The following is a 21,992-nucleotide window of genomic DNA, read 5'->3' as shown; positions in this document are numbered from 1 at the left end:
AAATTAATCAAGTCGAACCTATGCAAGTTAAGTATGACAGCAGGAAGACAGCAGTTGCACCGCTAGTCATCTACTTACCAGGTCCTGTACCGTATGAGTCCAGCAAGGCTATACCATACAAGTACAACGCTACATTCATTGAAAATGGTAAGGAAATACCATTACCGTCTGTTGTCAACATTGCTGATGTTAGTCGAGTCACCAGAAGTGGACGAGTCTTCAACAGAACAACAGAAAATGTGGAGAAACCTTCGGAGGAAGTACCACATAGGCAAGATAATCATCCGACCAATGCTGTTCAAGCGAAAGAAAATGATGAGATCTTAAAGTTAATCCAGAGGAGTGAATACAACATTGTAGATCAATTACTACATACTCCGTCTAGGATTTCTGTTCTTTCCCTACTATTGAGTTCTGAAGCTCATAGGGAAGCTCTACAGAAAGTTTTGGAACAAGCTTTCGTAGAACCAAGTGTTACAATAAGCCAATTCAACAACATCGTTGCCAACATCTCCGCCGGAACTAATCTGAGTTTCTGTGACGAAGATCTTCCTGAAGAAGGAGTGGACCACAATCTTCCACTTCACATCTCAGTTGGTTGCATGGGTGATACACTCACAGGAGTCCTAATAGACAATGGATCCTCTCTCAACGTCATGCCTAAATCAACATTATCGAGATTATCTTTCGAAGATTACCCTCTAAGAAAAAGTCATGTCATCGTCAAAGCATTTGATGGATCAAGGAAGTCAGTTTTCGGAGAAGTAGATCTTCCCATAACTATTGGACCTCAGACATTCAAAATCACTTTCCAAGTTATGGATATTCCAGCACAATACAGTTGTTTGCTAGGTCGCCCATGGATTCATGAGGCTGGGGCAATTACTTCAACACTTCATCAGAAACTGAAGTTCATAAGAAATGACAAATTGGTAACCGTATGTGGAGAACGAGCTCTGATCGTCAGCAACCTGTCATCATTCTCCGACATAGAACCAAAAGAAGTTGTTGGAACTAAATTCCAAGCACTTTCCTTAGACAAGGGAAAGGAGAAAGCAGCGTCTATCTCTTCATACAAAGATGCAATCCAAGTTGTAAAGGATGGCACTACCAGTGGTTGGGGGCACATTAACATTCCTACCAACAACAAGAACAGAACGGGAATTGGATTCTTTCCGACATCATCAAAAGCTATCCCAGGGATTGAAGTAGTTCTCCCTATTCAAGAAACTTTCTGCAGTGGAGGTTTTCTTCAGCCTGTTCAACAAACAGTTAATATCATCGATACCGAAAGCACCGATGAAGAGGAATGGTTATCCTATCTCAACAAAGCAGGATACATCTCCCTATCAGAATCTGAACCACTTTGCTGTTATCCAAATGAGGGATCTGAAAATAAGACTCAACCAAGTAGTGATGAAGTTACTGACAGCTTCACCACCAGAAGTCATGGTTCATCAGAAGAAGTTCCTCCTATCCCCGAAGAGACTTGGGATACATTAGGAGAACCAAGCGGAAAATTCGACTACATGGTGAAATACTCCGCTCCTGAAAGTTCAAGAATCTCTCTTGAAGACATTGTTCCAACTGGATGGAACAGTGATTTTGAGTACCTCTCTCAGCCAAAAGAGATGTATAACCCTTGCTATTCATCGTCATCTACTGGTGAAGTTATCATTGAGGATTATATCCCCAAGTCACCTTCCGAGGCTAAGGATCTAGAGTTCACATATCTAGTCAATGCCATCTTGGGAGAAGAGCAAGACCAAAATACAGAAGAGGATGATCTCGAAAGTGTCTCCGACAACGAGTCTCTCCATTCAGAAGATTGGAAGTTTCCTCAAAAGAAAGTCCGACATACTCCACTTGGAAAGGGGTATGCTCACACCGCTCAGTCTGCTGAAGTAGAAGAAGATCGTCTGAGTGTTGCAAAGACAGTGGTTGGTAAATCAAGACCTACCACAGGCCAGCTTAAGCCTAAGGTTCCAGATTACTTAGTGCACAATGGGGTTCGCCACTATTGGACAGCTGTTGAAGTTTCAACTGTTGTTCGCACTCCTAAGTAGGAACTTTCACCGTTATTTTGTCCTCTCACCATAGCCCAGGGTGAAGAGATGTTTCATAGGGCTTTGCATTTTACTATCTCTTAGTTAAATGTCCCTCTTTGCTTCGCCCAAAGCAATAGAGTTTTGTTTTATAGGGTCTTTGTTTCAAGAAATGACTGTCCATAAATAAAAATGTCATTCTATTCCTTCGTTTAGTTTTTCCTTTTCTCTTTTTCGGAAATTGGTAATCCTAAAAAACACCCTTAAAAAACATCAAAAAAAAATCATTAACTGCATACACCGAGTCTTCCCTCGTTGTCTAAATAAAACTTATCACACATATGCAGATTAATCATAAAATACCCCGTTGAAACGTGCGACCGTATGACTTCTCCAAGCTTTGAGTTTCCTGTATTCGAGGCAGAGGAAGAAGAAGACGAAGAAATATCAAAGGAAATTTCACGGTTACTTCAACAAAAGGAAGAGGCCATTCAGCCATACAATGAGCCTCTAGAGATCATTAACCTTGGTTCCAATGGAAACAGAAGAGAGGTTAAGATTGGAGCTTTGCTCAGTTCAGAGATCAGAGAGAGTTTGATACAGCTACTCAAAGAATTCTCAGATGTCTTCGCTTGGTCTTATCAAGATATGCCAGGATTGGATACCAGTATAGTGGAGCATCACTTGCCATTAAAAGCAGAATGCCCTCCGGTCAAGCAAAAATTAAGAAGAACTCATCCGGAGATGGCCATGAAAATCAAAGAGGAAGTTCAAAAGCAGATCAACGCAGGTTTCCTCGTCACTTCAGAATACCCTCAGTGGTTAGCCAACATTGTTCCCGTTCCTAAGAAAGACGGAAAAGTCCGCATGTGCGTCGACTACAGAGATTTGAACAAAGCTAGCCCTAAGGATGATTTTCCTTTACCACATATTGATATGTTGGTAGACAGTACAGCAAAATCCAAAGTTTTCTCGTTCATGGACGGATTTTCAGGATACAACCAAATCAAAATGGCACCTGAAGACATGGAAAAAACAGCTTTCATCACCCCCTGGGGCACGTTCTGCTATCGTGTTATGCCTTTTGGACTAAAGAACGCAGGGGCAACTTATCAAAGGGCCATGACTACACTTTTCCATGACATGATGCATAAGGAAGTGGAAGTCTATGTGGATGACATGATTGCCAAATCAGAAAATAAAGAAGATCACATACAGGATCTGACAAAGTTATTTCAACGCCTACGGAAGTTTCAGCTTCGTCTGAACCCCAACAAGTGTACCTTTGGTGTCTATTCAGGAAAACTCCTTGGTTTCATTGTCAGCAAACGAGGAATTGAAGTAGATCCAGACAAAGTCAAGGCAATTCAAGAAATGCCTTCGCCCAGAACCGAGAAACAAGTTAGAGGATTTCTTGGACGTCTGAATTACATCTCGAGATTCATATATCTCATGACTGCAACTTGTGCTCCTATTTTCAAACTTCTACGGAAAAATCAGAGTTGCGTCTGGACAGACGATTGTCAGAAAGCGTTCGACAGCATTAAGGAATATCTGCTCGAACCGCCTATCTTGTCTCCTCCAGTGGAAGGAAGACCTTTGATAATGTACTTAACCGTCTTAGAAGATTCCATGGGTTGTGTCCTTGGACAGCAAGACGAGACAAAGAGAAAAGAGCATGCCATCTACTACCTGAGCAAGAAATTCACTGACTGTGAATCCCGCTACTCCATGCTCGAGAAGACGTGTTGTGCTTTGGCCTGGGCTGCCAAGCGTCTCCGCCAGTACATGATCCGACATACTACTTGTTTGATCTCTTATATGGATCCAATCAAGTACATCTTTGAGAAGCCTGCTTTAACCGGGAGAATTGCCCGTTGGCAGATGTTGTTATCCGAATATGACATTGAGTATCACGCACAGAAAGCCGTGAAAGGAAGCATTCTAGCTGAGCACCTGGCTCACCACCCACTCAACGGTCATGAATCAACCAGTTTCGACTTTCCGGACGAGGACGTCATGTACCTCAAGATGAAAGATCACGACGAGCCACTACCAGACGAAGGACCTGAGATAGGATCCCAATGGGGCTTGATCTTTGACGGAGCTGTCAATGCTTATGGACGAGGAATTGGGGCAATCATTGTTACACCTCAGGGTACCCATATTCCATTTACTGCCAGATTAACTTTCAAATGCACAAACAATGAGGCCGAATATGAAGCTTGCATCATGGGTCTCGAAGAAGCCATGGATCTAAGAATCAAACACTTGGATGTATATGGAGATTCTGCTTTGGTCATCAATCAAATCAAAGGAGAATGGGAAACACGCCAACCAGGGCTAATCCCTTACAAAGACTACGCGAGAAGATTGTTACCATTCTTCGACAGGGTAGATTTTCATCACATTCCTCGTGAAGAAAACAATTTGGCTGATGCATTAGCCACACTCTCTTCCATGATTAGGATAAATCATTGGAATGACATTCCTCAGATCGATGTTATGCGCCTGGATAGGCCCGCTCATGTGTTCACAGTAGAAGCAATCATCGACGACAAACCGTGGTATCACGACATCAAGAACTTTCTTCAAAAGCAAGAGTACCCTCTTGGGGCGTCAAAGAAAGATAGAAAGACTTTGAGAAAGTTAGCTTGTAGATTCTTCTTGAATGAAGATGTTCTGTACAAGAGAAACTTCGACATGGTTCTGCTCAGATGCGTTGACAGAAAAGAAGCAGAAATACTCATGAGAGAAATACATGAAGGTTCCTTTGGTACTCACACCAATGGACATACCATGACAAGGAAAATACTGAGAGCAGGATATTATTGGCTGACAATGGAGTCAGATTGCTACCAGTACGCAAAGAGATGTCACAAATGTCAGATCTACGCCGATAGAATTCATGTGCCACCATCTTTGCTCAACATACTCTCTTCCCCTTGGCCTTTCTCCATGTGGGGAATCGACATGATTGGAATGATCGAACCAAAAGCGTCCAACGGACATCGCTTCATCTTGGTAGCCATAGACTATTTCACCAAATGGGTTGAAGCAGCTTCGTATGCAAACGTCACAAGACAAGTTGTCGTCAGGTTTATCAAGAATCACATCATCTGTCGCTACGGCATTCCTAGCAAGATAATCACTGACAATGGGTCAAATTTGAATAACAAAATGATGAAGGAACTTTGTGAAGAATTCAAGATCGAACATCACAACTCATCTCCTTACAGACCAAAGATGAATGGAGCTGTAGAAGCAGCTAACAAAAACATCAAGAAAATCATTCAGAAGATGGTCATTACTTACAAAGATTGGCATGAAATGCTCCCGTATGCTCTTCATGGTTACCGTACATCAGTACGTACTTCGACTGGAGCAACTCCTTTCTCTCTTGTATATGGCATGGAGGCAGTCCTACCTATAGAGGTTGAGATTCCATCAATGAGAGTTTTGATGGAGGCAAAATTAACAGAAGCCGAGTGGTGTCAAAGCAGATTCGATGAATTGAACTTAATCGAAGAAAAGCGCATGACAGCTTTATGCCACGGACAGCTATATCAACAAAGAATGAAGAAAGCTTTCGACAAAAAGGTTCGACCTCGCACAATCAAAGAAGGCGACCTTGTACTCAAAAAGATTCAATCTTTTCTCACAGATTCGAGAGGGAAATGGACTCCCAATTATGACGGCCCCTACGTGGTCAAGAGAGCTTTCTCAGGAGGAGCCTTAATACTCACGACTATGGATGGAGAAGAATTCACCCGTCCTGTGAACGTCGACGCAGTCAAGAAATACTTCGCCTAAATAAGCAAAAGAACAGCTCGGTAAGTCGAAAACTCGCAAAGAGCGACTTAGGCAAAAAAGAGCGTCTCGGTGAATCGAAAACCCGAAAGGGCGATTCAGGCAAAAGTTAGAGACATAAAAAAATAAATAATCAATCCCGGTAAACTTAAAACCCGAAAGGGGTAGTTTACGCAAAAGTTAGGGATATATGGCAAGTAACTGTGTTCAGGACAAACTTGATCATTCAAAATCCATAGCGGAGTGTTCATCAGCAGTAGGTCATCTTCTACGAAGCACGAATACAGCGCAACTCGGAGTGGAAGGGAGAGATAACGGTCGTCACGTTTCATCGTAGCCCTTTTCCCGAAAATTACCAATTTCCAACTTTGTAAATACTCCATGGAATCAAGCATTTGGCTGATTACCATTCCATATATAATAATTTGAGCCTTGTGCTTTTCCTTTGCAATCTAGTCTTATTCAGTTTCTTGAAATACATTTTAAATTTTAACAGTCACTTTCTTGAAACAAATGTTTTCATAAAATAAAATGAATTTACTTGCAAAAATAAAGGTGAAAGTTCTTTCTAAGGTTTACAAACAATAGGAAGAATGCAAACAGTTGCTCCGAGAACGGTTGAGACTCCGGGAACCCATATTTCCCCATGAGGTCGCTTTGCGAACATCTCCCGATGACGGATCTTTGCTTCGATTCATATTATTTACTTCGGACAGCGGACAACTGATAGCCAGATATTCCAAACAGAGTTCGAATTACAAGAAGAGGACATCTTCTGATCAACAAGATTTTAAGTCGTATCATTAGGATTTTACATCCGCGACAATTCTATTCACATTCACTTTACATTTTATAATTGTCATAATATTCATGCACGCATTACATTACAACTGCATAGTCAAATTAGGCTTTTAATCATGAGAATGCCCGAGTCATGAGGGCATGAACTCAAGTTTCCCCTGCAAGTCCTGGAGAAACTTTTTCCTGCAAGACAACGATCCATGTAGAGAGATTTCCCCAAGCAAGTCAACAGATGGTAGTCTCCCTCAAGGAGATAGTTTGTTCACTTTTGGAATTCCTTTGCCGAGATTCTCCTGCAAAGCAACATTCAACAGTCTTTTTCAGATAAGATAGTCTGCTTCGCATTTTGGGCTTCCCCAAAAGTTTGGCATTTCCCCAGCAAGGTCAAGAGATGCCACCTTCTTTTTCGTCAAAGAAAATAATTCAGAATCTCCCAGCAGATCGACAAATGATTCCCCAGCAGAATCAGTGAATGGTAGTCTTCATCCAGAAGATAGTTCATGATCTCCAGCGGAGTCAACAAATGGTAGTCTTTCCCCAAGGAAAGACAGTTTGTCTGTTAAATACTCAAGAGATCGACAAATGGTAGTTTCTTAAAACAGTTTGTCTGTTTCAGGGATGTTTGGTTCCCCACAGAGTCAATAAATGGTAGTTTTCCCCCTTAGAAAACAGTTTGTTGATTCCCCAGGCACCAATCGACGAATGGTAGTTTTCACCCCGAAAACAGTTCGTCTGCCTTCAAAACAAAGTCATTAGCCCCTCAAAAAGCATGGGCCCACATGACAATCTTTCAAAGATGCCAGGTCAAAAGGGAAGATGGCGAAGTTTCTTTATTACCGTCAAATGGTATCTTACCTCCAAGTGCTGGTAAGAAGTTTGATGAGGAAACAAACCCTTGAAGTTTCTTTATTACCGTCAAATGGTATCTTACCTCCAAGTGCTGGTAAGAAGTTTGATGAGGAAACAAACCCTTGAAGTTTCTTTATTACCGTCAAATGGTATCTTACCTCCAAGTGCTGGTAAGAAGTTTGATGAGGAAACAAACCCTTGAAGTTTCTTTATTACCGTCAAATGGTATCTTACCTCCAAGTGCTGGTAAGAAGTTTGATGAGGAAACAAACCCTTGAAGTTTCTTTATTACCGTCAAATGGTATCTTACCTCCAAGTGCTGGTAAGAAGTTTGATGAGGAAACAAACCCTTGAAGTTTCTTTATTACCGTCAAATGGTATCTTACCTCCAAGTGCTGGTAAGAAGTTTGATGAGGAAACAAACCCTTGAAGTTTCTTTATTTACCGTCAAATGGTATCTTACCTCCAAGTGCTGGTAAGAAGTTTGATGAGGAAACAAACCTTTGGAAATTTTCTCTTTATCTGAGATATTGTCCAAACACAACTAAGACCAGTTTCGAGATATGGACATCCGAAACAAGGAGGAGGTTGTTTACCTTTCTCTAAGTATCAACACTTAGTTAAAGAAGATGGATTGCGCATCCTACATTGCCATCCATTCACCAGAATCCACATCAAGTATTTCTGCAGGAGTTTGTCTCCTCATCCCCCGCCAAGTGCGACAACGGGATCAAATCATGCAAAGATTTTATCAATTACAACATCTCAGGAGCGCCCAAAATTCGGGCATTCCTTGATATTTAAGTCTCTTTTACGCAGGAGAGATCGAGATCTCAATCTCTCTCCCTCCAGATAAAAGAAACTTAAATAGGGGCATCTGTCATACCCTAATTTTTGACCCCCCTGAGATGACATATCTTCAGGATTTTTTTCATCAGGTCAAGACAAGTACCCAGAGCAGTCATTTCTCCATCTGGTACCTAATCGAGGATACTCAAAGACAAGAAAGCTCAGGCAAAGGATCAATCAATACAAAGACTAGTCTCTAATACAATCATGGGGCTCAAAAACTTCACTTTTCTCATCTATGATTGATTAGACATCCAGTCATATGAGTACAGGTTTACTCAGGTCACCAGACTAGGGTTTTGAGCCTATCAAGGACTGAAATCAGGGATCACATTTGGGAAACCCTAAAAAACCTCAGAGGGGCATTCAAAGACATCAATCATCTTCAAATAACTCATATTACAAGGTCTACTGGACATCACACTTCAATTCAAAGTCTGCAGTCATTACTTTCACATGGTCGACAAATTAGGGTTTTGACCTAATTCACCAAGATAGTTGACTTCTGATCAAGGCATGAATCCAAAACTCAAGACATGATTCAAGGATCTCTACTACCTCCATATAATCCATTTATATCATCCATTTGGGGAAAAGATCTTATTTCTACACAAAAGCCCAAAAATTCACTTTGTCAGGAAAAAGTCAACTGTGAAGGATCATCATTGACTTTTAAGGTTTTTGGTCAAAAAATGACTTTCAAAGATCAATATCATCAATATATGGATGTCAAAGTCATTTGGCCAAAGAAATTCAAAGAAATTCATCAAGGAGCGAAAAGTCGGGAATTAGGGTTTTTGAAGGCATGGTGAGATCTCAAAATTTCACCTACACAACTCAAAAAACTTCCAACATGAAAGTTGTAGATCTTGCCAAATAAAACAACATCTTACAAGGGAACTTTTTTCAAAAGATCAACCATTTATGAAGTTTTGGAAATTTTGAAGTTTAGGTCATAAACACTTAGAAATTTTTCTAAGTGTTTTAACCTAGTTTTCTTCCAACTTTGGCCTCATTTTTCACAAATTTCCCAAAGGATTCTGAAGAAGACATAAACTAATGATTTGAAGTAGATGTTTAGGGCTTTCCAAATTGTGTTCAACCTTCTCCAAATTCAATTTGAGCTAGGAGTTATGCTTGTTCAAAGTTGGCCTCATGAAGTAAAATTATAGGTCATGTACAATTTGGAACTTTGCAATTTTGTGCATTTTGCTTCACTAAGTGATGCTACACGACCTCTAATGCATCTGAAACCATACCATACATCAATTTCCATCATTGCATAAGGATTAGAGAAGATTCCCAAAAAACAAAGGCATGTGATTATGTAATGATTGCATTTTTGAATTTATGGCAAATTGGTGATTCATCAAAGGAATCTTCTCCCAACCAATTGGAGCTCATTTCTGCAGCCATTTGGTCCCCTAAGATCAAGCAAAACCGATGGCTAGGGAGTGGTATCAAAGAGCTCATCATTGCACTTGGAATATTCTTTGAATTCCTTCATGGCTAAGAAACCAAACTCACTACACTAAGCAAGCTTACTATGATCCATTGCTCTGAGTCAATTGCCTATAAATAGAGGCCTCTTTCTCATTCAGAAAACACACCAAAGCAACCATATTACTTGCTTTCTCTTTCTCTTCTTTTGTTCATTGTTTTTCAAAGTTCTTTGGCAAGAAGAATCGATTTCTTCAAACCAGAGCTTATCTTTGGGAAGTGAGCATTCTAACATCTCAAGGGAGGTCATTTGAGGTGATCCAAGCACCTGGATCACTTCTGTAAGTGGAGGAACACCATTGTTGCTCTCACTTTGGAGCATTTGCAGTTGGAGGTCCATGGAGTGATTCAGAAGGTTTCAAGGCAAGCCAATCATCCAGACACACTCCTCAGGTCATAGTGAAGCTAACCAGATGGCTGCAGCTCATCTGTAACTCGAGAATCAACACCCTCCATGTTCACTTGAAGCTGAAATCGAGGGAGGTCCATAGAACAATTCAGAAGGATTCAGGCCATAATAAACATCTAGTTAGCATCATTGAGTCTCAGGGAAGCTATTGAGATCATTCATTCAAGCCCAGGTGCTCTCAATCATCCTCACGACCTCCATTTTCAGAGGTAAGTTTCTGAACTCCACCTCTTTAATTTAAGTACTTTTTGTGTTAAAGCTCGATTCTATCTTGTTCAGCATCATCAGAGGATTGAAAACCCTCTATCATCGTTCATTTATTCATCTTGTGCATCATTTAATTTTAAAATTAGGGTTTATGTGTTCTTCGTGTTCATGATGAAATTCGTTAGTTACACTTAGAATAAATGAATTCTGAGCCCATAGTCATGTTCCTTGTCCAAAAACGAGTGAGATTGATGTTTACATCATGCCATTTAGTTGAGAAACCAGAGAGTTAGGAATTTGAAAATCTGAAGCTCGAGGAAGAAGATGAACATGGCGCGCGTAAAATTTGAATTTCCTGGCTTATTTGAAAATATAATATATTGAGTGTATATAGTTAACAAGCTGCGCGCGCAGCTCAGCTGGTTAAGTTTTGAAATGTGATCATGAAGGGCGTGGGTTCGAACCTCTCTAGGGCCAAACCAATTTTTTAGCACCCATTTTCTTTTCCTTTTTTACAAACTTTAACCAATTATTTAACTTATCAAATTAATTCATTTTGATTTCATTTTTTAAACACTTGTTGATTAATATATATATTTTATAAATAATCAAAAAAATCATAAAAATATTATTTTTTTCATGTATTTTAATTAGGTTTAAAATAGTATGTTTTAAATGTTTTCTTAAATACTTTAAAATATATATATTCATTTTGTTTTAACCTAATTACCTTGTGAATAATGTTATGATAAAACCCTATTTATTTAGGTCTTAGTTAGGTATAGATTTCATCTTTGCCTTAATTAAGTTGACTTTTGTCAATTTGCAAAATTGTTTTCAATCTCCGATTAAGCAGACGATTAAGGTTTTCAAACGACAAAACCTTATATCATTTCAATCATTTTTCAACTGTTTTCATAAACAGTAAATCATTTTTAAGTGGGCCTCTAATAGAGTGTAAGTCCCAAACACCTTCTCTTCTTAGCTTGTTTTCAAAACTGTATTTTCAAAATCTTCTTTCTGTTTTCAAAACATTCTTCTGGTATTTGAAGGGCATTATTCCCGGTGAAACTCTTCAGATACCTATGTGACCTTTGTCCATCTTCACTTCTTCTGTTTTCAAAAACCATTAACTGTTTATCATATACATTCAACTGTTATCAACAAAAACAATAAAAATACTGTTGAGGCTCTGTACATACTTCTTCAATGGCCTCCACTCCATCCAGGTTAGGCTTTACAAGCTTTCAATTTACAGTCTTTATTTAAATTACTGTCAAATATAAATTGTGCATATATTAGTTTAGAACTACGTTTGAGTATAAACCTTAGGACAGTTAAACTATATATATATTATAGGAATATGGCCTAGGATTGAGAATGTCTTCCCGGTGAAGGCTCTTTCCTAATTAGAGATCTGTAGTTCAAACCACCAAGATGAATTATTCCCGGTGAAACATCTTGGCAAAAACCTTAGAATCCATATAATAGGACACATCTACCCAAAGAGGAATTATTCCCGGTGAAACCTCTTACCCATTTGCTTAGAGCCAAAATAAGTTCAAAACCACATAAGCTTTCTCTTGTGCTATAACAAGGACCCTCGATTAGCCTCCTCTTGGGCTTTGTACAAGGACCCACAGGCTTCTTAAAAGCATTTCCAGCTTCCTCTTGAGCTTGTATACAAGGACCCATCAGGTTTCTTATAAACATAGGAACAGGTCTTTAGTCACCTTTTTAGCCTACCCTGGTGAGTTTTTTTCCAATTTAAACCAGACTTTAAACAAGCTAAGTTTTGTCTCAATTTTTGCATTGAGTACACTTTTTGGAATGAGAGACATGGACAGTCTCTGTCACCCTTATCTTCATCAATCTTCCTTAGCAGAGTCTAGGATCTATGTTTGATCATCCTCAGCATTGAGTCAGCCTTCATCTTGGGCTTTAAACAAGAAGTCTCCACTAGATAATCTTTCTGCCAATCTTTTCATCCTTTAATAATTAATGGAGTGCTACCCAATTCAATCACTTCAAAACCCCTGGAAAGGGTTAGCCTCCAACATCTGTCTAAAATGTCAAAATCCCTGGAAAGGGTTAGCTTCCACACATTCCTTCATATTAATAAAAACCCCTGGAAAGGGTTAGCCTCCAAAATTAATTAATAAATAATTTCATTCTCTTAGGAGATAATTTCCCCAAAAGAGTCAAAATCCCTGGAAAGGGTCAGCCTCCAAAAAACATGATAAAGTCAGTCTTTTAACAGACAAATTCACCAGCTGAGTCAAAATCCCTGGAAAGGGTTAGCTTCCAAAGAAAAATAGTCTTTTAATAAATAAAACCTCCTCAGTAGAGTCAAAACCAACAAAAACAGTTAGCCTCAACCTTGGGCTTCATACAAGGCACCCAAACAATAAAACTCCCCTGTCAAGAGTCAGCCTCAACCTTGGGCATTGTACAAGGCAGATAATAGAGTCTCCCCAGTGAGTTCTTCATCACTCAGTAGCCACAACCTTGGGCTTTGTACAAGGCAGATAAACCATATCTTTCATGTGTCAAAGATTCCTAACACTTAGGGTCTTTCCCCATATAGTCATCCATACTTAATTCATTTAAGAGTCCGCCACAACCTTGGGCTTTGTACAAGGCAGAAAATAATGTTTTCCTTAGCTAGAGTCAGCCTCAATTCTGGGCTTTGTACGGAACACAAAAATATCCTGTAATTAATCCCCAGTGGAGTCATCTCCCAGAGTCAATAATAATTAATTAATCAATCAAAAAGCCTCAAGCTTGGGCCTCATACAAGCCAGCTAAAGTCAAATCTTTTATACAGTAGATAGACATAGCTTATCTCCATAGAGAGATATTTTTACTACTCTACCACATTCAAACAAACATTTCAATTTCAATTTCAATTTTAATCAAGTCTCCCATTTAGGATTTTGAAAGGCATGAGCTGGCAGTAAAACCCAGACATGTGGTAACTTTCCCTAATTTGGATGAGCATCTTTCTTTCATTTAAGAGGCATTTGACTGGTATACTTGCACATACACAAGTAAGGTCCCCCTCTTGAATGAAATGAATTCAGTTATTCTGTCACTCCTTTAAATGTTTGTGGTAGAATAGTACAGATACCTCTCTGTAGAGATAATTTCATGTCTCTTTACTGTAAACAGAGATTTAATTCAAAGCTTCAACCTTGAGCTTCAAGCAAGGCACCAAAAACAATTAATTTCCCTAGTTAGTTCCCCGAACTACATTAAGCTCTGACTTCCACTAGGGATATGTAGGCATGAGGTTCACAAGGAATCTCAGCGAGCTAATAAAATACCAAAAATAGTCAGTTTGTCTGTCTGTCTGTCTTTTTTTATCAATTCAATTCTCTCTCCTAATACAAAGGAGAAACTTTCCCAATCATAGCAATAAACACAAACACAATGACACAGAGAAGGTTCCTGTAGAGTACTACAGATATGTAGGGTGTTTAAACACTTCCCTATGTATAACCGACCTCCCGGACTCCAGAATTTCTAGTCTAGGTGTAAATCCCCACACTTAGCAAACTCCTAGGGTTTAGTTGAGATCTTTTTTCCCCTTTCCTACTCGTAGGACAAATAAGAAAGTTCGTGTGATATCGTAGGAAGAACTGAAACAAAATTCATCCCGCCACGGGCGCATTCTCCTTCCAAATTTCGCGTGAAGGGTTTAGCGTGCCGTCCTCCCAAGTGAAACGGGGAGGTAAAGAAAACGACCACCACACAACGGAAGCTTCGCCATATCCAAAAGAGGCATAAGAATAAGGAAATCAAACTGCTTTCTCCTTACCCTTCGCGGAACCTGTAGTACCTGAAATCAATATATAATGGGGTGAGATAAAATATCTCAGTGAGTTCCCTATCTTATGGGTCTTCTCGGCTCTAAAGGGTTCTAGCCTATAATTCTCAAGTCACAACAAGGAACTAGACCTTGAGTTCACACACTAACATTATATGGAATCATACTTAGAGTTCAACAACTCAAACACAAGATTACTAATCGGAAACCAATACCAAGGCATCCCCATATTCCCGTCCCCTTCTACGTCTAGGAGGTGGCACGAGTCATGGATCCTTTGGAAAATCTTGACATACGAAATGGATTCGGACTCATGAGCCTTTCCCCATGAATCGTCACTTCACATGGCCCGTACACCATCACAAGTCTCTACCCGTAGGTTCCATTCGTACACAAAAGCGGGAATCAAACCTGCCAAGATTATGTGTGCCTCTCTGCACAGTGCCTCTCTGCACGAAGAATGCCTGTTAGCATTCAAAAGAAAAATGAAGAAATAAAGAGAAATACAACGGTTCCGATTAATACATCATACAATGGTGATCGCTTCCGCAAACCACTAGGCCTGTTAGCCTTTCCTCATAAGATTCCAACACGTATGTTCCATATAATGTCTCATCCTAGGTTTCTTTGTTAAGCTACATAACCTAACAATTCCTAGTTTCCTCACTTGACCTTTATTTTCATAACAACAAAGTTATTCAACCTCTCTGATATATATATATATAACAAAGGTTTACCAATCCACCTGCAATAGAACTCAAACAACAATTATAGAGTACACAAGCATCATAACAAAAGCATAACGTCCTCATGGTTCCGAACGAAAACCAACCCAAGTAATCAAGCAAATTCCCGACTCTCGATTAAACAATTCTCCTTTTGTTCCCAAAACCTACACTACTAGAAAGTACACGCTTCTAGCCTCCTACCACTTCGAACGGCGATTAAAACAGAGTTACGGTTCAAAAGTTATGGTCTAAACGGTTTATCTCATTAAGCTAAAGAATTTGGTTAAGAAAGCTTCAGTTCGCGCCGCGCAACAGCTAGGTCGCGCCGCGAACCCTCTGGCAGAAGCAAACCTATCCAAAATCTCATGGTGTTCGCGCCGCGAACCCTTGTACGCGCCGCGTACTGATGGCAGAAACAAAACCCCTAAAAACCTATATAGTTCGCGCCACGCAGCCTCGCTCGCGCCGCGAAGCGCGCGAGAACTGAGCTCTCAGCTCTGCTTCACACACAAAACCCATGGTTCAAAACCATCTAAAACCATCCTAACCTGTTCCAGATCATATAAAAGCATAGATACAACCTATAGATGATATATTTATGGATTATAAGCACTTATTCATGAACATTGATGAATTTTGTTCAAAACCTAGATTTCTCTATAAAATCCCTAATATCCAAACTTATGATTTCTCATCCACAATAAAATCTATGAGTTTCTAACTAGAACCCACCTCGATTACGAGTCGTTGATGTCGAAGATGAGTCGAATCGGCGGAGAAATGATCGAAATCCAAGCTTTCCTCTTTCTCTTCTTGCTCCTCCTTCTCTCTACTCTTCTCTCCAACTTTGTCTTGTTTTTGGAAAAATGAAGAAGAAAAGCAAGGAAGAAAGATATAAGAAAAATATCTTTAAGTTAACACTACTAACTTAATGTCCAAAAGTATCTCTAATGTACCAATTGATAAAACCTCAGTGTCAGTTAATAACATTAGAGCATTTAATTTAATACGGGGTATTACATCCACCCCCCCTTAAATAGAAATTCGTCCTCGAATTTAAGAATCACCTGAAAAGGTGAGGGTAAGCATCCCGCATTTCCGATTCAAGTTTCCATGTAGCATCACTCGGATGTGTCGCATCCCACTGAACCTTAACAAGAGGAATCTCCTTATTTCGCAACACTTTAGTCTCTCTTCCCACTATGCGGCTCGGTAAGGGTTCAAAAGTCAAATCTGATTCTATCTCAATTGCATCTGGTAACACCGGCTGAAGAGGATCGGGAATAAACTTTCATAGTTGAGACACGTGAAAAACATCATGCATTTCTGATAGAGAAGGTGGTAAGGCTAAACGGTAAGCTACTTCACCAATCCTTTATAGAATCTCATACGGTCCCACGTATCTCGAACTTAATTTCCTCGACTTAAACAGTCCTTTCAACCTCAATCTCGGAGTAACCTTCAAGAATACATGGTCACCCTCCATAAACTCCAAAGGCCTCCTACGGTTATCCGCATAGCTCTTCTGACGATCTTGTGCTTGCTTAACCTTCTCACGAATCATTCTAATCTTGTCCGTGGTCTCTTGAATAATTTCGGGTCCCAAAATTCTATCCTCACCAACTTCTGACCAACACAATGGTGTTCTACATTTTCTCCCATACAATGCCTCATAAGGTGCCATACCGATACTCGCGTGATAAATGTTATTCTATGCAAATTCAATCAATGGTAAAAGCTCCTTCCAATTTCCCCTACTTTCAAGCACACAAGCTCTTAACATATCTTCCAAGGTTTGTATCGTTCGCTCCGTTTGACCATCCGTTTGAGGGTGGTTCGACGTGCTCAAACATAATTTAGATCCCATCGCTTGTTGAAAAGCTCTCCAAAACCTCGAAGTGAACTTTGGATCTCTATCCGACACAATACTAGAGGGTACACCGTGCAACTTCACAATTTCTGCGACAAATAACCGTGCAAGATGACTTGCCTTGTAAGTAGTCTTCACGGCTAAGAAATGTGCAGATTTCGTCAACCGATCTACAATCACCCAAATAGAATCATATCCACCTTGAGTACGAGGTAAACTAACCGCAAAATCCATTGAAATACTATCCCACTTCCATATTGGAATCTCTAGTGGTTGTAACAATCCACCTGGCCTTTGATGTTCAATCTTTACTTGTTGGCATACAGCACACTCCGATACGTACACCGCGACATCTCTTTTCATTCTGGACCACCAATAATCTCTTTTCAAATCTTGATACATTTTTGAAGAACCCGGATGTATAGTGAAAGCACCCTTGTGAGCTTCATCCAAAATCCTTCTTTTCAATAACGCATCGTCCGGAACACAAATCCTCTGATTAAACATAATCACTCCATCCGTAGCTCGAGTAAACCCTGGTTGAACCAACACCTCTTGTAACTTAGCATCAGACACTTGTGCTTGTTGAATGTCATTTCTCAAAATAGAATTAACATTCAAGTTTCCCATCAATACTCCATTTTGGGTCCAAACAAATTGAAGGTTGAGATCTCGAAATTTTTCCAACAATGCATACTCTAACATCATCAATTCGGCCCTCTTTAACACCTTCAGACTCAAAGCATCCGCCACTTTATTTGCCTTGCCTGGATGATACTTCAAGTCAAAATCATAATCCTTCAAGTATTCCATCCACCGCCTCTGACGCATATTCAACTCCTTCTGGTCGAATAGGTACTTTAAACTCTTGTGGTCACTGAACATTTCAAAATGAACTCCATACAAGTAATGACGCCACACCTTTAGGGTAAAAACAACCGCAGCCAATTCTAAATCATGAGTTGGATAATTCTCTTCGTGAACCTTTAACTGTCGAGATGTGTATGCTACTACCTGACTACCCTGCATCAATACTCCTCCTAATCCTTTCTTGGAAGCATCGCAAAATACTTCATAGGACTTATTTGGATCAGGAACGATTAAAACAGGAGCAGTCGTCAATCTTTCCTTCAAGCCCATGAAACTCTGTTCACACCCCGAATCCCAATCATAAGGACACTCCTTCCGAGTAAGTCTAGTCATTGGTAAAGCCAATTGAGAAAACCCTTTTATAAATCTTCTGTAGTAGCCGGCTAAGCCCAAGAAACTTCGGACTTCTGAGACATTACTCGGTCTCTCCCAATTAATTACTGCTTCAATTTTTGACGGGTCCACTGCCACACCTCCTTGAGATATGACATGACCAATAAATCTTACCTCTGTCATCAAAACTCACACTTACTTAACTTAGCAAACAATTGATTTTCTAGCAATACCGACAGAACAATCCTCAGGTGTTCTTCGTGCTCTTGTGGAGTACGAGAATAAATAAGAATGTCATCAATAAAGACTACCACAAATTGATCTAAGTAAGGCTGGAATATCCGATTCATATAATCCATGAAAACAGCTGGAGCATTCGTAACACCGAAAGGCATTACCAAGAATTCATAATGACCATAACGGGTTCTAAATGCAGTCTTTGGCACATCTGAGCTCTTCACACGGATTTGGTGATAACCTGACCGCAAATCAATCTTCGAGAACACACAGGCTCCTTTCAATTGATCTAACAAGTCGTTTATCCTTGGCAAAGGGTATTTGTTCTTGATGGTGGCCTTATTCAACCGACGGTAATCAATACATAGCCTCATCCCACCATCATTCTTCTTTACTAACAACACTGTAGCTCCCCACGGTGAGACACTAGGTTGCACAAAATGTTTAGCCATCAGTTCCTCCAATTGCCCCTTTAATTCTCTTAATTCAAGCGGTGCCATCCGATACGGAGAAACGGATATAGGAGCCGTTCCCGGTATCAGGTCAATAGAGAATTCCACTTCCCTTTCCGGAGGAAGAGAAGTGACATCCTCGGGAAAAACATCAGGAAATTCTCTAACAACAGCAATTTGCGAAACCTCTAACTTGACACCCGCCTCTTCAGTGAGGACCAACAGAACAGACTTCTCTTTCTCAAACAAGAAATTAATCATACCTACCGTACCTTCTAGTATAGTAGTCAACACATCCATCGGAGTAGCTTCTTCAGATGGAATAATGATTAACTTCTCTTCACACCCAATGAACACCGAATTAGCAGAAAGCCAATCCATTCCCAATACAACATCTACCTTCTTAAGTGGTAAGCAAACAAGATCAATTTGGAAATTCCTACCACCCACAGATAACACACAATTTTCACACACCAACGGTGTCTCTACCATCTCATCCATAGCAGTAGTAACCGCCATAGGAGGAAATAAAGGAGTAGCTTGCAACCCAAGTCGCTTCATACATTGCAATGACACAAAAGAGTGTGTTGCTCCACAATCAAATAGAACAAAACAAGAATGCCCATTAATGAAACACGTACCCGCAATCAAAGAGTTATCACTCTTGGTCTTCTTAGCATCCAAGGTATAAACTCTACCAGTACCCCTTCCTTGCACTTGATTCCTATTCTGAGGACAATTCCTACCCATATGCCCTTCTTGATGACAATGAAAACATTTCACCCCTTCAAAGGTACACCTTCCAAGGTGATTCTTACCACAACTACGACACACCGGAGGTGCACTAGACCGAGAACCTTGCACTTGCTTCCCTTTGAAAGCTTGTGGCCTAGGTCAAAATTGTTGGCTTGGCCTTCCCCTCTCATGTTGATTCTTCTTCTTCAAATCTTCCTCAGCTTGAACTTTCTTCAAACTGGTCTCAGCCACATAACATTGTCGCAACAACTCCGTATAAGTAGCCACTGACATATTGTCCTACCTTAACTGTTGGAACTCCAACTCCTTCTTAGTCCTCAGTGAACTAGGAAAGTATTTCTCCATAAAAGTGGTCTTGAAATTTTCCCATTCCTTAGGTACTTCCCGAGTAGTCATCAAAGCAGAAGCACCCTTCCACCACCTCATAGCTGGACCTTTCAGCGAATGAGAAGCAAACACCACCTTGTTCTCTTCACTACAATGCACGATCTCGAAGATTCCTTCTACATTGGCCACCCACTCATGCGCCTTTATAGGATCTAATCCACCATGAAATTCCAGAGGATTCATGCGAATGAAATCCCTATAAGTCCCACCTACAGCTTCGGGCACAACCACTGGAACATTATGACCGCCATTCATCTGTTGCATCATCTGCAGCATGAACTGATTCTGCTGCTGTTGCATCTGTTGCATGAACTGGGGCCATGGAACATTCGCACCGCCATCCGGTGTATTCACTTGTGGAGGTCGTGCGGGGGGTCGACCACGAGTCCTGCGTCCGTCCGCCATGTTCCTGGAGGTCATCAAAATGGGATTAAGTTGATCAGGCTCAATACCATAGTCATGACACAACAAAACTCATGGGAACATAACACATCTTGGACAGAAAGAAACACTTATAATATCTCATGGCTAGGTCGAGGATACGACCTGCTCTGATACCAACTGTAACACCCATATATTAATACATACATCAAAGCATATACATATACATGAATCCAAGTATTTGGTACTGAAAATACTTATAAGTTCCTAGTCAACACATTATACATATTAATGCCCTAAATACAAAGTTCTAACAACGGCATAATACATACAAGATGTTCAAAAGTAAACACTAAGAACTAGATCAACAATGATCACAAAATGTAATCCACAACGGAAGCTTCGCCATATCCAAAAGAGGCATAAGAATAAGGAAATCAAACTGCTTTCTCCTTACCCTTCGCGGAACCTGTAGTACCTGAAATCAATATATAATGGGGTGAGATAAAATATCTCAGTGAGTTCCCTATCTTATGGGTCTTCTCGGCTCTAAAGGGTTCTAGCCTATAATTCTCAAGTCACAACAAGGAACTAGACCTTGAGTTCACACACTAACATTATATGGAATCATACTTAGAGTTCAACAACTCAAACACAAGATTACTAATCGGAAACCAATACCAAGGCATCCCCATATTCCCGTCCCCTTCTACGTCTAGGAGGTGGCACGAGTCATCGATCCTTTGGAAAATCTTGACATACGAAATGGATTCGGACTCATGAGCCTTTCCCCATGAATCGTCACTTCACATGGCCCGTACACCATCACAAGTCTCTACCCGTAGGTTCCATTCGTACACAAAAGCGGGAATCAAACCTGCCAAGATTATTTGTGCCTCTCTGTACAGAAACGTTTTTAGTATTTGCTTCTTTTTACCGATCATAACAGAACAGTTACATCATTCAATGATTCTCTAGAAGATGAGATATTTGACTCACATGCATATGTCTTGCTCCAAAATGCATTTTGATTTTTTTTCGGATGAAAATCAGAATTTGGTGAATTGACAAAAATATCTCTCAAATCCTTTCATTCACATCTTCTGTTTTTTTATTCCCTCTTGTTCTTCCTTGAACCTATTTTGCAATTTGATTTAAAATTAGAGTTACTTTTAGTGGACACGAAAAAATATTTTTATTTTTAATGATTAATTTTATTTAAAATTTAGATCAAATTATTGAGTCATTGGATTAATAATCGGACCAGTAGATCATCAGTCGGACCGCATAAATTTTAGTAATGTAAAAATATCATTTTATTTTTCTTTTATAATTGAATTTTTTTTTCAAAAATTTTTTATTAGCTTAAAGTACTATTCTATCATATAATTTTTTTTAATATTTTAAATTTATTATATTATTATATTATATAATTAACAATAAGTAAGTTTAATGAAAATTGTAATATTATAGTTGTAGAATATTTAAATTCAACATTAAAGAGATTCATGATACAGCTGGTAAAACTACAATCTTGATAATTTTAAAAGATTACTAATTTTTAAAATTTGACAAAATTTTTACTTTTATAACTTTGATATTATTTAGATATTATATAAACAATTTATATAATTATAAATATTCATAAAATTATATTTGAAAACAAATGCACCAAAATT

This window comes from Vicia villosa, linkage group LG4 (assembly GCF_029867415.1).
Source record: "Vicia villosa cultivar HV-30 ecotype Madison, WI linkage group LG4, Vvil1.0, whole genome shotgun sequence".
NCBI lineage: Eukaryota > Viridiplantae > Streptophyta > Magnoliopsida > Fabales > Fabaceae > Vicia > Vicia villosa.
The sequence above is the reverse complement of the archived record's forward strand: the minus strand, read 5'-3'. Positions refer to the sequence as shown.